Source organism: Dunckerocampus dactyliophorus, chromosome 16 (assembly GCF_027744805.1).
Source record: "Dunckerocampus dactyliophorus isolate RoL2022-P2 chromosome 16, RoL_Ddac_1.1, whole genome shotgun sequence".
NCBI classification, from domain to species: domain Eukaryota; kingdom Metazoa; phylum Chordata; class Actinopteri; order Syngnathiformes; family Syngnathidae; genus Dunckerocampus; species Dunckerocampus dactyliophorus.
The window spans coordinates 7,431,085-7,444,839 of NC_072834.1; the positions used below are offsets into that span (position 1 = coordinate 7,431,085).

Genomic DNA, 13,755 nt, shown 5'->3' on the forward strand with positions numbered 1-13,755 from the left:
TGACGTGATGTCATCTTTATCCAGTTCTTTGATGTCTTTAACAACAAGTACTTTGGCTTCCTCCGGTCCTCCATTTAACTTGATGTAGCTTGGTGCTCCAAGTGCCTTTATTTTCCCCTGATTCCTTAAGTGGGGTGCCTGTGTTTCATTCTCAGCATCTTTGAAAGCGTCTCCTAAATGCCTTTTATTTGTCCATCCATTATTTTCTATGCCGCTTATCGTCATTAGGGTTGCGGGGGTATGCTGGAGCCTTTCCCAGCTGACTTTGGGCGAGAGGTGGGGAACACCCTGGACTGGTCGCCAGTCATATAATATATAACATATAGACAAACAAACATTCACACTCACATTCATTCCTATGGACAATTTAGAGTCAACATGCATGTTTTTGGAATGTGGGAGGAAACCGGAATACCCGGAGAAAACCCACGCACGCACGGGGAGAACATGCAAACAGGTCTGGTCTCCTGACTGTGTGGCCAACACGCTAACCCCTAGGCCACCGTGCAGCCCGCCTTATATTTGTATTTCAGTTTTTTTTTTTTGAAAATGCTTAATTTAGGCAAAAAATACATATGATGTGCTTAAATATGCATATTTTTTTACTAATCGCGTGATATATTCATTCATATACAGTCAAACCTGTCTTAGCGGCCACCTTTATAGAACAGCCACCTGCCTATAGCGGCCACTGAAAAATCTCCCGCAGCAAATTTACATGTTATAGACCCTGTGTATAGCAGTCACCTGTCCAACGCGGCCAGCGGCCACCCATTTTGTCTATATCTGACTGCATATAGCGGCCAAATTACCGACTCAAGTAGAAGCTTCATGCACGAAAAAGTTTCGTTTTTCAATCAATGAAGCCGTTGTGTGTAGATTTTAATTACTGAGTCCTAGCTCAGTCACAATCATTCACAAGATCCACACAAACTGTCAGTTGTTCCACATAAAAAAGCCGTCTTCTTTTGAGCTTGCTATTTCCTGGTCAAACATGTAACTTTAAGAGCATTTGCACCAAAACATTACCGCAAAGTAGGCTGGGAACAGGACGTGCTCCCAGTGACGTCACTTCCTGATGAACTAAAGCTGTAATGACACTCTGCCGGATAAAAAGTAAAATATTAAAAACAAGTGTGAGACATTACTAGCACAGCTTTGTTCTGTGGATCGTGGATAATAACAAGCCTAGTAGTGCTGTACAACTTTTATCCGCAGTCCCACAGTGCCCTCTACTGGTCAACATTATTAATCCCCCCCCCCTTTGTCTTTTTTTTTCTCTACTAGCCAACATTCAAACTGGACGCCAACCTGTCTATAGAGGCCACCTGTCTATAGCGGCCACTTTTGCAGACTCCCTCTAGTGGCCGCTATAGACAAGTTTGACTGTATTTGTGAAAAACCGTGATAGAGTGAAGCCGTGAAATTTGAACTGCGAAGTGGCGAGGGACGACTCCACATTATCCTGCACAAACTAGGAACAGATGCACAAAAAGAGACGTATACCAATTTCCATGATTAATTTGTTGGAGGTCTGCACCCTACTAAGTGACATCATAGTTGTCATCATAGCATTGCTAAAACACCAAATATAATTGCATCTTTTGCACAGTACCGTATGTGATGTCTTCTGTGAGCATGCGGTGCCATGACTCATCACGGTTCTACATTCGCAGATCATACATGTTCTTTTCGTAACCTTACCCCCACATCCCACCTGCTGGGATCCCACACATAGGCAGCCGGCCAGCAACCCACCACGTTAGGTACACACGGTAGGTTTTGTTGGAGGTGTGATGACACAAAAATGTGCACGCAGCATTTTCCATGACAAGAGCTTCCGAAGGTGAGCAGTGGTGACAGCCACAATTCTCCTACACAGTAGCCTGGTGTGTTTTGATACAAACATGCACACAGTTTGCTGTGATGCACTGCAGATGTGAGTGACATCGATTGGAAGGGATCATCAAAATATTGCCTAATGGGCTAATGTCCAGTCCCACCGCTCTCCTCAGTTGCTCATGTTTTTTTTGGAGGCAGGCGGAGAGAGAGGCACATGACCGAAGCCCGTCTCAGAAAGGCTGCCTAGCAACCAGGGCAGAACAGAGATTGCAGTGCCACAGTTGGGGGGTGCCAGCATCGGCCCTGGATCATATTTCACTGAGACAGCAAACAAGAGAAGGAGTGAAATAGAGATGGATATGTAGGCGGAAGATGGGGTGGATGGCTAAAAAAATGACAATTGACAAATTGAGGCAGAGAACAGCAGCACAGAAACAGGAAGGAAAATAATGTAATTTGTTGGTGGTGCCATAAGTCAAGGTTGGTATTTCTTAGTTAACAACTACACACTACACATGGTTTAGTATAGACTGTATCTCCTTAAGCTTTTTACCAGCATCTCCAGCGTCTTGATAAATTGACTATATTGGATATAAACTAAAACAAAGCAATTCAATTACACAGTCGCCTGAAGGGCTTTGGTGCCTCCCCCTTTCCTGCATGACCGACCATTACGCTGCCTTCTGTCCCACTTGTGGGGGGATGTGGCAGTCGATCGCTAGGTTCCTTTGCAAAGTGTCGCCTGGATGTGGGCTTGAGGTGCGCTTACTGTAGCCACTAAAGTGTATTATATTATATTGTATTATAAGTGTATTATAGTGTATTATACACAAAAGTGTATAATTAGTTTAAATTTTAATATCTACAATTGGACCGCATATGAAGAAACAGTTTCCATCCTCGGGTTTCTGTTCATGCAAGCAGTGTGTTAATTACAGCATGCAACAATTAGAATATCTCTACCAGCCCCTTAAATTACCACAGCAACAAAATGTCTTTAGGTCTAGTGACTGACTTAATTGAATCAGTATATCAGAGAGGGAAGCCTGAGCATCTTAAGGGAAATAATCAGTTGTAAAGGTCAATATAAGGAGAGTCTCCACAGCCTACATTTGTACGAACTGCGATAAGAATCCAATGCCGAGTGGCTGAATAAGCCGTCCCTTTAATGGTTTGATGAGTTAATGTAATGTAGAGCAAATGTCAAGTGCTATCTTCCATCATCTCCGTTTTGTAATTCAAGGAACGAGCTCGGAGCTTTTAGATGATGGCGCATTAGGTGAAGGAAGGAAAGTCAACCTTGCCCTCTCAGGCGGGTAATTTCCAAGAACCTTAAGACTACATGTTAAAGGAACTGTGAGAAGGTCCTCATTTATGCATTAGACAGGAAACTCACCCTAGTGCAACTTGACAAAAATGATTATTAATTGAAGCAGCTGCTGCTCCGATAAGGATTTCATATTGTTTGCTTATTTCACATGACGCTATATTAATATGACATGCACATTAAGAAAATCAAGTTTCACTGCTAAACATGAATGAAATGAATTGACAAGAATAGCAGAAGCACCAAACCCTGCTTGGTTTAACTGTTAATGTAAAAAAATGTGGCAATCAATCAGCAGTTTCTGCAATTAACAGTCTGATAAGAATAAAGCACTGGGTTTCTATGAATAGCTATAGGCTGTCCATATAACATCTTGTAATTAAAATACAACACATGCCGAGCTCAGTAACACAAATCATACTGTGTGATTCACAGAGGATGATTTAACGTAACGGGACTGTATCGTTTATATTGTGGGGCAGAGGGGAATGGTTCCATAGAGACTCAAAGGGAACAGGTGGAAAATACTGTAATCCTTATAAGTGATCCATTTGTATTTTTGTTTCTCCATTTGTTAGTTAGCAGGGTACTTTCTGGTTCACGGAAAATGACCTAAGATGTCAGGACTGTTAAAAATAATTTTGAAAAAGCTTTCCATTATGTACACGGCACACCCATCTGCAAAGTTTCATTACCGTAGGTTGTCGTTTTTGTGTAATCCCGCTAACTAACGCGATCACAACAATACTTATAATACTAACAAAAGGTAGTATTATAAAAGCTAGTATTATTTGCAGATGATACTACTGCTTTTTGTTCTGGGGAAAGCACACAAGAGCGAATGAAAGCAGTCAGAGAGGAAATGACTATACTAAAAAGATGGTTTGATTAAAAATAGATCCTTGAACCTAAGTAAAACTAAAATAATGCTATTTGGTAATAGCGGAAAGGATACGAACGCACAAATACAAATCGACGGTGTGAATATTGAAAGGGTGAATGGAAATGGATTTCTGGGGATGAAAACATGAACTGGAAATCTCATATTAAAAATATACAACATAAGGTGACGAGAAATACCTCAATATTGAAATAAAGCAAAATTTGTCCTTCATCAAAAATCACTCCATACTCTTTAATGTTCTTTGGTATTACCTCATCTAACTTATTTTGTGGAGATATGTGGTAATAACTATAAAAGTAATCTTGAGTCGCTAAATGCACTGTAAAAAAGATCAGTTAGGATAATCCATAACGCCGCATATAGAGAACATACGAATCCTCTATTTCTAAAATCACAAATAATAAAATTTGCTGATCTCATAAATTTTCAAACACCTAAAATTATACATAAAGCAAACAGCTTGTTACCCAAAAATATCATATGATACTTTTCAACAAATCGGAGAAACACGATCTCAGGGAAAAAAAATCAACTTTAAACACTTACATGCGAGAACAATGCTGAAAAACCCACAGCATTTCAGTATGTGGAATCAAGTTATGGAACGGATTGAGTAAGGGACTCAAACAAAGCACCAAGATGAGCCATTTCAAGAAACAATACAGACAGTTGATGTTTGCAAAATACAAGGAAGAAGAGTTTTGAACCCGTGTACAAATTGCAATGTCTAATCGCTACAACACTCATTACTCTTCATTCTTGTGAGTTCATTGTCAGTACTTGTAGTATTATTACAGCTAAGTTCAGTTATGTCTATTTAAACTGATTATTATTTATTTACTATTATACTAATTGTGTGATTATTATTTATTATGATTGAAGAAAAACCCTGACAATTATATTACTACACTGTTACATTACCTTATCATTTTCCCATGTATCAACTGGTGAAGACTACTTGTACATCGGAATAGAGGAAGTCAATAAATGTATTGCAGTTGATGTGAAATGGAAAAGGGGTAGGATTATTTAAGCTTCACTTCTTCCTCCTCCTTTTGGACATGTGGAACTGTGAATTGAACTTTGTGATGTATTCCATTGGAACTTGTATGCATGTTCAAATAAAATCAAACCATTACCATTACCATAGCCCTAACCCTTATACAGTACACTCATAAATGCAACACTTTGGTTTTTGCTCCCATTTTTTATGAGCTGAACTCAAAGACAAAAACTTTTTCTATGTACACAAACTGTCTCTATCAAATCTGTCTAAATCTGTTGGTGAGCATTCATCATTCATCATTCATGATTCATAATTCATCCACCTCACAGATGTGACATATCAAGATGCTGATGAGACTGCATGATTATTGCACAGGTGTGCCTTAGGCCTCTCCAAAATGTGCAGTTTAACTGTACTGGGGGATCTGAGGGGTTTGAAAACCAGTCAGTATGTGCTGTGACAACCATTTTCCTCAAATACCGTATACGCCGATCCAAAACATGCTTGCTATCTTCAAAATGCCATCAATAAAATGCAAAATGCACCTGTGGTAATTGTCCATAACATACGTTCCTGCCCATACCATAACCTCACCCTCACCGCAGGTCACCCCATCCACAACACAGGTGCATTTTACTGTATTGATGGCATTTTGAATGCACAGAGATACTGTGATGAGAGCTTGATGCCCACTGTTGTGCCGTTCATCCATCACCATCACCTCATGGTAATGCACGGCCTTGTATTGCAAGGATCTGTACACAATTCCTGGAAGCTGAAAATATCCCAGTACGTGCATGGCCAGCATACTCGCCCACTGAGCATGTCCGGGATGCTCTGAATCGGAGTTTTGAGGCAAATGTCACGGTTGTCACTGGCTTTATCTTACCACATTGACCCGAATATGGCTTTGTTCACATTGCAGGTCAATTCCATTTTTTTTTTTTTTCTGTATCTGATTTTTTTCATGTCAGTGTGAACAGTACATTGCGGTTTGTTTTTTGTTTTTTTAAAATGTGACCCAGGCCTCTTTTGTATGTGGATATAAATCTGATCTGTCCGATGATACTGCAGACTGAATGTTCAGGTCGCGTATATACAACCTATTCGTCATCCAAAAGCTTGTTTTGCCGTGCAGTAGTTGGGGAAAAGTACTCACAGATGTAGACAGAAGTTCTTCATATTGTTCGAAAGTTATTTTAAAAACCTGCTCATGTCAATGTCCCATCACTCCTGGCACAGACATTCACCCACACGCTCCTCGGAACAGCAAGTTCCCCCACATACTGCCATGCTGTTTCTTAATCTTCTTCTCAAAATAATTTGATTAAGAAAACGTTGACTCAGGTTGTACAAAATCCTTCAACCCGCCACAAATGCGCCAGGACTGAGATGCCATGTTTACTTTCATTAACACACTCGCACGTGTGTGACGTTGTGTCGTGTTCTGTGAACGTAGCCTTATACTCAGGGGCAACATTCACACTGCAGGCTATGATGCTCAATTCAAATTTATTTTTTTGATTAAAATCCGATCTTTTTTTGTAGCTGTTCACGTTACAAAAAAATACGACTTGTGTTTGTGTGTAATGGGAACGCAAATACGTCTGGGAAGTGACGTGCATGCGCACAAAACACAACATCACACTCACTGCCGTGTGTTTACAGAAGTCATTTGTGTAATTTGTCCTGCCGCTTTTTCTGGCAATTTCAAGGATTTTGTGCAACTGGAGTCAACATTGTAACCAAATTGTTTCACATGGGAGATTAAAAAGGAAGAGGGCAAGGATTTTGGCAACGGCACTTTTGTGGGGACGTCTGTTCCGAGGAGCTTGTGGGTGAGAAGTTGGAGCCAGGAGTGATGGGATGCTGACGTGAGTATCAGTTCCAAAACATCTTCTTTTCGTCGTTGACCGTTTTTTGCTTCTTCGTTCGACATCTCTCTTCACGCCGCCTATTTTGTTGACGAATGGTGACGTTTGTTGCCTTTCGATGACACATAGAGTAGGTGTATCAGATGTGTATCAAAAATCGTAATGCACCTGCAGTGTGAAAGTAGCCTAGGATGGCCCCAGTTTTTCAACACACATTTAAAAAATATATATTTTCTGGGACAAAATAAATGACAAAAAAGACAAGGTCTCTGTGTTTCATCTCTCCAGGTCACTGGTATGTGTCCGTATGTGAGTGACAGGAAGAAAAGTCTGACTCACTTGGGGAGAAATCCTTTGGCACCACCTGTTGGTTGATATGTGGGTGAAAGATGGCGCCCTCCGTGGCAGACGTCTCTGTGACACTCTCCCGTGTTTTTCTATTTTTTGCTATTTTATTGTTCATTTTGGACATTCAACACAGTCACGCAGTACATTACAACAGGGAGACACTTTTGAACATCGGCAGGGTTCACCATGAACTTTCATTTAGCCTCTCAGACTTTGCCTTTCTTCTGCGCCGGGAGAACGCAGCAGCCTGCGGCCCCGGTGAGCTGAATACCCGGCGAGCAAAGCATCCGAGGCGTAAACGAGGCAAGCGAGCCGGCCTGCATGCTAGGCTAAAAGCTAGAGCGACGAGGCCACCGCTACCAAGCCTGCTGCTAGCCAACGTCCGCTCTCTTGAAAACAAGATGGACGAACTACGAGCAAGGATTACAGCTCAACGTGAGATCAGGGAATGCTGTGTCCTCACCTTCACAGAAACCTGGCTGACGGAGGATATACCGGACTCGGCGATCCAGTTGGAATCATTTGCTGCTTACCGGGGAGATCGGACTTTAGCGTCTGGTAAACACAGAGGTGGCGGCGTCTGTGTTTACGTAAACAAACGGTGGTGCACAGACGTACAGACGATGGAAAAGCACTGCTCGCAGGACATTGAGCTGCTGATGGTGAAATGTAGACCTTTTTATTTACCTCGTGAGTTTAGCGCTGTGTATTTAACTGCTGTTTACATCCCACCACGAGCTAACACTGCTAATGCACTAGGCCTCCTGCATGACATCATTGATAAACACGAGACCAAACACCCAGACGCTGTATTCATTATATCTGGCGATTTCAACCACTGTAACCTCAGGACTGTCCTCCCCAAATATTACCAGTATGTGAGCTTTCCCACAAGGGAAAATAACATCCTGGACCAAGTCTACTGCAACATGAAAGGTGCTTTGAAGGCTGTTCCAAGACCCCACTTTGGAAAGGCTGACCACATCTCTATATTCCTTTATCCAACATACAGACAACTTCTTAAAAAAGCTCCCCCTGTACGTACAGCAGTTAAAGTGTGGAATGAAGAAACTGATCAAGTACTTCAGGACTGCTTTGGCTGCACAAACTGGGATGTGTTTAAAACTGCAGCGGGGAGGGAAGATTGTACTGTTGATTTGGATGAATATGCTTCTGCTGTTACTGGCTACATTAGCACATGTATAGAGACTGTTACCACCACCAAGTATTACAGAAAATACCCTAACCAAAAACAGTGGATGAACTGTGATGTAAGGGCTAAGCTACGTGCTCGTTCGACTGCATTTGTCATGGGCACCGCTGATGACTACAAAAAGGCCAGATATGACCTGAGGAGGTCCATACGAGAGGCCAAAAGACAGTACAGACAGAAGCTGGAGGGCTACTATTCCACCTCAGACCCTCGGCGCATGTGGGCGGGGCTCCAGCACATCACAGACTATCGACAGCAGAGTAGCGTAGCCACGTCCAGCCAAACCACACTTCCAGATGAGCTGAACGAGTTCTATGCCCGCTTTGACACCCAAACTTCTGATGAGCAGAGAGGGTGGCTGAACCTGGGGAGCACACAGGACGCACCTCTCATGGTGACATCAGCTGATGTGCACAGGGTTCTAAACAAAACAAACCCACGAAAAGCAGCAGGCCCAGACAACATCTCAGGACGTGCACTTCGGGTTTGCTCATCAGAGCTAGCTGATGTGCTTGCTGACATATTTAACCTGTCGCTTGCACAAGCATCTGTACCGACCTGCTTTAAGTCCACCACCATAGTGCCCGTACCCAAGAAGAGCAACGTGACCTGCTTGAATGACTATCGCCCTATAGCACTCACTCCTATTGTTATGAAGTGCTTTGAAAGATTAGTCATGACCCACATCAAAAAGAGCATCCCGGCGGCAACTGTGGACCCTCTACAGTTTGCATATCGCCAGAACCGGTCCACGGATGATGCAGTCAACACTGCCATCCACACAGCCCTTTCTCACCTACAGGGCCAGGACACATACGTCAGAATGCTATTTATAGACTATAGCTCTGCTTTTAATACAGTCAGCCCCCACAAACTCACAGATAAGCTCCTCACACTTGGCCTGTCTCCCTCCCTCTGTAACTGGGTGTTTAACTTTCTCACAGGCAGACCCCAGTCAGTCAGAGTCCACAATCACACATCCAGCTCAAGAATTGTGAGCACTGGGACCCCACAGGGGTGTGTGCTGAGTCCACTCCTCTACACGCTCTTCACCTACGATTGCGTGGCCTCCCAGAACAACACCAGCATCATTAAATTTGCGGATGACACTACAGTCATCGGACTGATCACTGGTGGTGTTGAAACATCATACAGAAGAGAGGTGGCGGACCTCATAGCTTGGTGTCGTGATAACAATCTCCTTCTCAATACAGATAAGACTAAAGAGATGATCATCGACCCAAGAACAAGGGAAAAGGAGCCACATAGACCCCTGTTTATTGGTGAGACTGAGGTGGAGAGGGTGAAAACCTTCAAGTTCCTTGGCACACACATCAGCGAGGACCTCACCTGGTCTCACAACACCCAACAAATTCTTCTTGTTGGGTGTTGGGAATCTTGAATATGTATCAATCCCCAGACCTCACATATAAGACCTGTCTTTTTCAAACTGTTTTCTTTTGGGTAAAAAAAAGGGTCTATGTTTTTAGTCAATATGTAACTCCTTTACAAAGAGAACAATGCTCCCCAGTCTATCCGTCATTCTGTTATTTCCGCTTGAGTCCATCCAAAGCCAAAAACACCGCCTTCTCAGTTGATTTTCACCCTCGTGTGTCGTCTCAAGTGTCCAACCCCAACACAGCAATTGCCTCATTTGCATGATCACGATTTTTACTTGCCAGCCAACACCTACCAGCACTGCACTGCACTTTTTTTTTTTTGTTGAATTCATGTAGATGGGAGCCTCGCAAGGAAAGGCGAGGCACTCATCCTCCGCCAATGCTACCTTCAGACTATTCTCCAAGGTGTTTCAGCACAACACTTTGACAAGTGTTAGTCCTCCTGTAGCTATGCACGGTGCAGAAACAACAACACAACACTTTGCATTCACCATGGGGTGGAATATTTAAGGCTCTGCAAGTACAGTAAGAATCTAGTCTGGCTAAAGTCAAAGCAGGACGCTACACTCTCCTGCACAAAATGATATCAGGGAAAATTAAAAATATTCACGATATTCACAAGTAACGCTCAATAAGAAAAAGTGAAATATGCTCAGTTTTCCAACCGAAGAGTCTAAAAATATAAATTCCCTCTGTAGTACACTGGTATCATAAAAAATATAGGTGATATCATAAAAAACAGATCACACAAACAACTTTTTTTCCTATGTAATCTGCATTTTGTCTGCTCATGTCCTTGCCCTAGTAAAGTCCCACTTGTTCATTTGTTTTCTTGAATTAATGAGACCGTGTCTTATTTTGGCGAGATGGTTCATCGTCAACATTGATGGTGGTCAATTTCAAAAATCCAAAAACACGAAATGGAGGAGGGAAGGGATGGATGAAGTAACGGTCACACGCTATTGTGGTTGTTAAAAAAAATGATAGAAGGCTACAATGAAGTAATGAAATGAGTAATGAGTTATATCAAAGATAATGCTTCATTTTGATTGACATAATAATCAGACAATATGTTTATTAGTGTGGTTGTAGTTTGCAGTGGTTTATAGCGAGTTTGTCATTATAGTGGGACATATTATTACAAACAGATATATGATGCATTACATAGAAAGGTGTGAAAAGCTATGTAGATCTTTTTAATACCGTTAAAATAGCGGTGGTCTCTCCTCTAGTGCACACACTGGTGTTATGCTGATTGTGCAATTGGTATATTTTGCTTCCGTAGTGGGCGTTGGAGCATTAACCTTTTTCATTTACTCCCAAACATGCGATATGGTTATTAGTTTCAGTGAAAACAAACACTTCCATGCAAGGCCAGTAGTCTTATGTCCCGTGATAAGAAACAGCCCTTTGATGCCGACAGCCAGTATTCTCTTTAGCCCTCAGTCAGCACACTGCGCTTTAATAAGATGCACATCTCTTATTGGCTGCCTATGCATAAACACGGGCGAGTCACAAGTTCACTTCAAGCATCAGTGAGAATGCAGCTTAATAGATAATCACTTCACACATTAAAATGCAACACAGCAAGTGCACATGGACCTCTGCAGCCTACTGTACTAGAATACTGTGAATGCAGGAAAATGAGGCGAAGTGGTGGTGTTTTAATGCTGTCTTCTAGTTGCTGGGGAAAGAGAAGAGTTGAATGATGGATTTTTCTTATTTTAAACAATTGGTGGCTCGCTTACTGCATACCCAGGAACATACACTACTCCATCTCTGCTCTTTTTACTCGCAGTGTCTCTTCCCATGGCATGAAATGCAGTTTCAGCTCATTTTTGCAAATTGCTCATTTCTTTTTCCTGATTAACCATCAGTTGTTGCTAGGAAGAATTCACATGTGCCCTTTAAAGCCATACAAATGCCAGTCTTACCCACTAGGCTGTTAGTGTTTACTCGTGCACATGAAATTCCACCATTTATTGATTAATCTGTGTTAAGTATAAAATACATATTGGAAAGAGCAGTAAAACTGCAGTATCTGCTGAATCAGGTAGGGCGCTTGCCCCTTTCCCACTTCTGATGAGTCATCACTGGCATTGTGTGCTTGCTTATTTAATGTACAATGTACATCCTAGCTATGCATGGGGGTTGCGTCCCAAAACCACCCACGTATGGCAAGAAGTCTGTGAGTAATTGAGACGGCCATAAATACGTGCAGTTCTGACATATGTCTCGCTCCCATTCCGCCTCCAAACACTCCCACTTGCTTTGCGTTGACGTTTTCCAATTTTGGATCAACATTTCAATAAGAGTGGCTGTTGTAAATATTAGATTAGATTCAGGTCCAGAACCATCCGCTTCTATAAAATGTATGGGTACTCACTAATTCACTAATGAATGATAATTGATAAGATGATCGATGAACAAATGGAATCGGAGTAGGGCTGGGCGATATGTATCAAAACTCATATCCCGATATATTTATGTTGAATATCGATATACGATGTATATCCCCATATTTTTGCCACAAAGTGTGTTTAGTCAAATTAAAATATGCGTGCAAAGTTGTTTCATTAAAATTAAAAAAATCTTACAGAAAAATAACCGCTAAAATAATATATATATTTGTTCCATTCTTTTTTTGAAGTAAATATCGAAAAAGTAAAATATAATCATCAATCTTCTTGATAACAAATCTTTAGCTATGGTGAAATCCTCAGCTAATACCAAAAGAACAAAATATGAAATGAAGGTCCCTGTTTAAGAGGACATTTTTGAACGGCAACTCAGAAATACTTTACTTTGAACAGTATTTTTTTTTTTTTTAGAAAGCAGAACCTTGTAGAAGAGACAAAAGTGAGTAAAAAGACCTTCATTACGTTTAGAACGATAAATAAACTTGATTCTTAGTTTAATTAAAAATTGCCATCACTTCATCAAAATAAAATAATTGTAATAATTTATCTGGGCTAGTTCCTCTCAAAGTGTAGACAGGGTAATAATTACATCCGGATTCGCCTCCAGCCTCCACCTTTTTTCTTGTAGTTAGGACTACTTGTTTTATTTACCACACATCGTTCTGCCATCACATGTTCTCAGACACGGTAAGTAACCGAGTCCCAATGAAGCTTGAGTGTAATGAGTAGTTAATGAATATTAAGAAACATTTACGTTTGAGATCCCGCTGTGTAAAACTGGGCGAGATCCTCGGTGGCATCGCGCCTCAAGGATGCGTGGATCTCCACTATGCAGTGTGCAGCAGGAGCTTTACTTTCACTTTTAAGTTCCCACATACCAGAAAACTCTCCAACGACGCCAGAAAAAGTAGCTAAATTTGTTACTAGTCGCTTTTGAGAAAATATGTCGCAAAGAGGGTTTGGAATCTAGCCCGATTTAGCACGGAGGGGTGCGGGGCGGCAGCCTCGCTCAGGAGTGCTGACACGCACAGCAGTGAGACAGACCTCCATGTCAAGATACAAGAGAACACCGCAAATACAGTCTATATCGATAAAAACGATATGTTTGTCTTTGATGTTGTGCTTAAAAGAAATATTGCTATCACACAGTCATGGCTAAATGTTTTAGGCCAAATTGGGTTTTTTTAAAGTTTTTTGTGGTACATTATTATCATATATTTATAAATTAGTACCAACTTAGGGTGAATGAGGTATTTCTGCAAAATAAAAATAAAAAACAGCCTATTTTTGGAGAGAAAAAATTGAAGACATAATTTTTTGATGAAATATGCAAACTTTCGGGGTTGCGAATGCTGAATCACGCGTATGTGGAATAGTGTGGTAGGTTGCCAAATAAAAAAACGTGATTGGCTGTTGCAATC

At 41.4% G+C, this 13,755-nt stretch overlaps 1 protein-coding gene across 4 annotated transcripts in view; it reads right to left on the minus strand.

Annotated features, from left to right (window-relative positions):
- Positions 1 to 13,755, minus strand: part of LOC129168645 (disks large homolog 4) — an 89,110-nt gene that overhangs the window by 39,872 nt on the left and 35,483 nt on the right. The window lies entirely within an intron of this gene.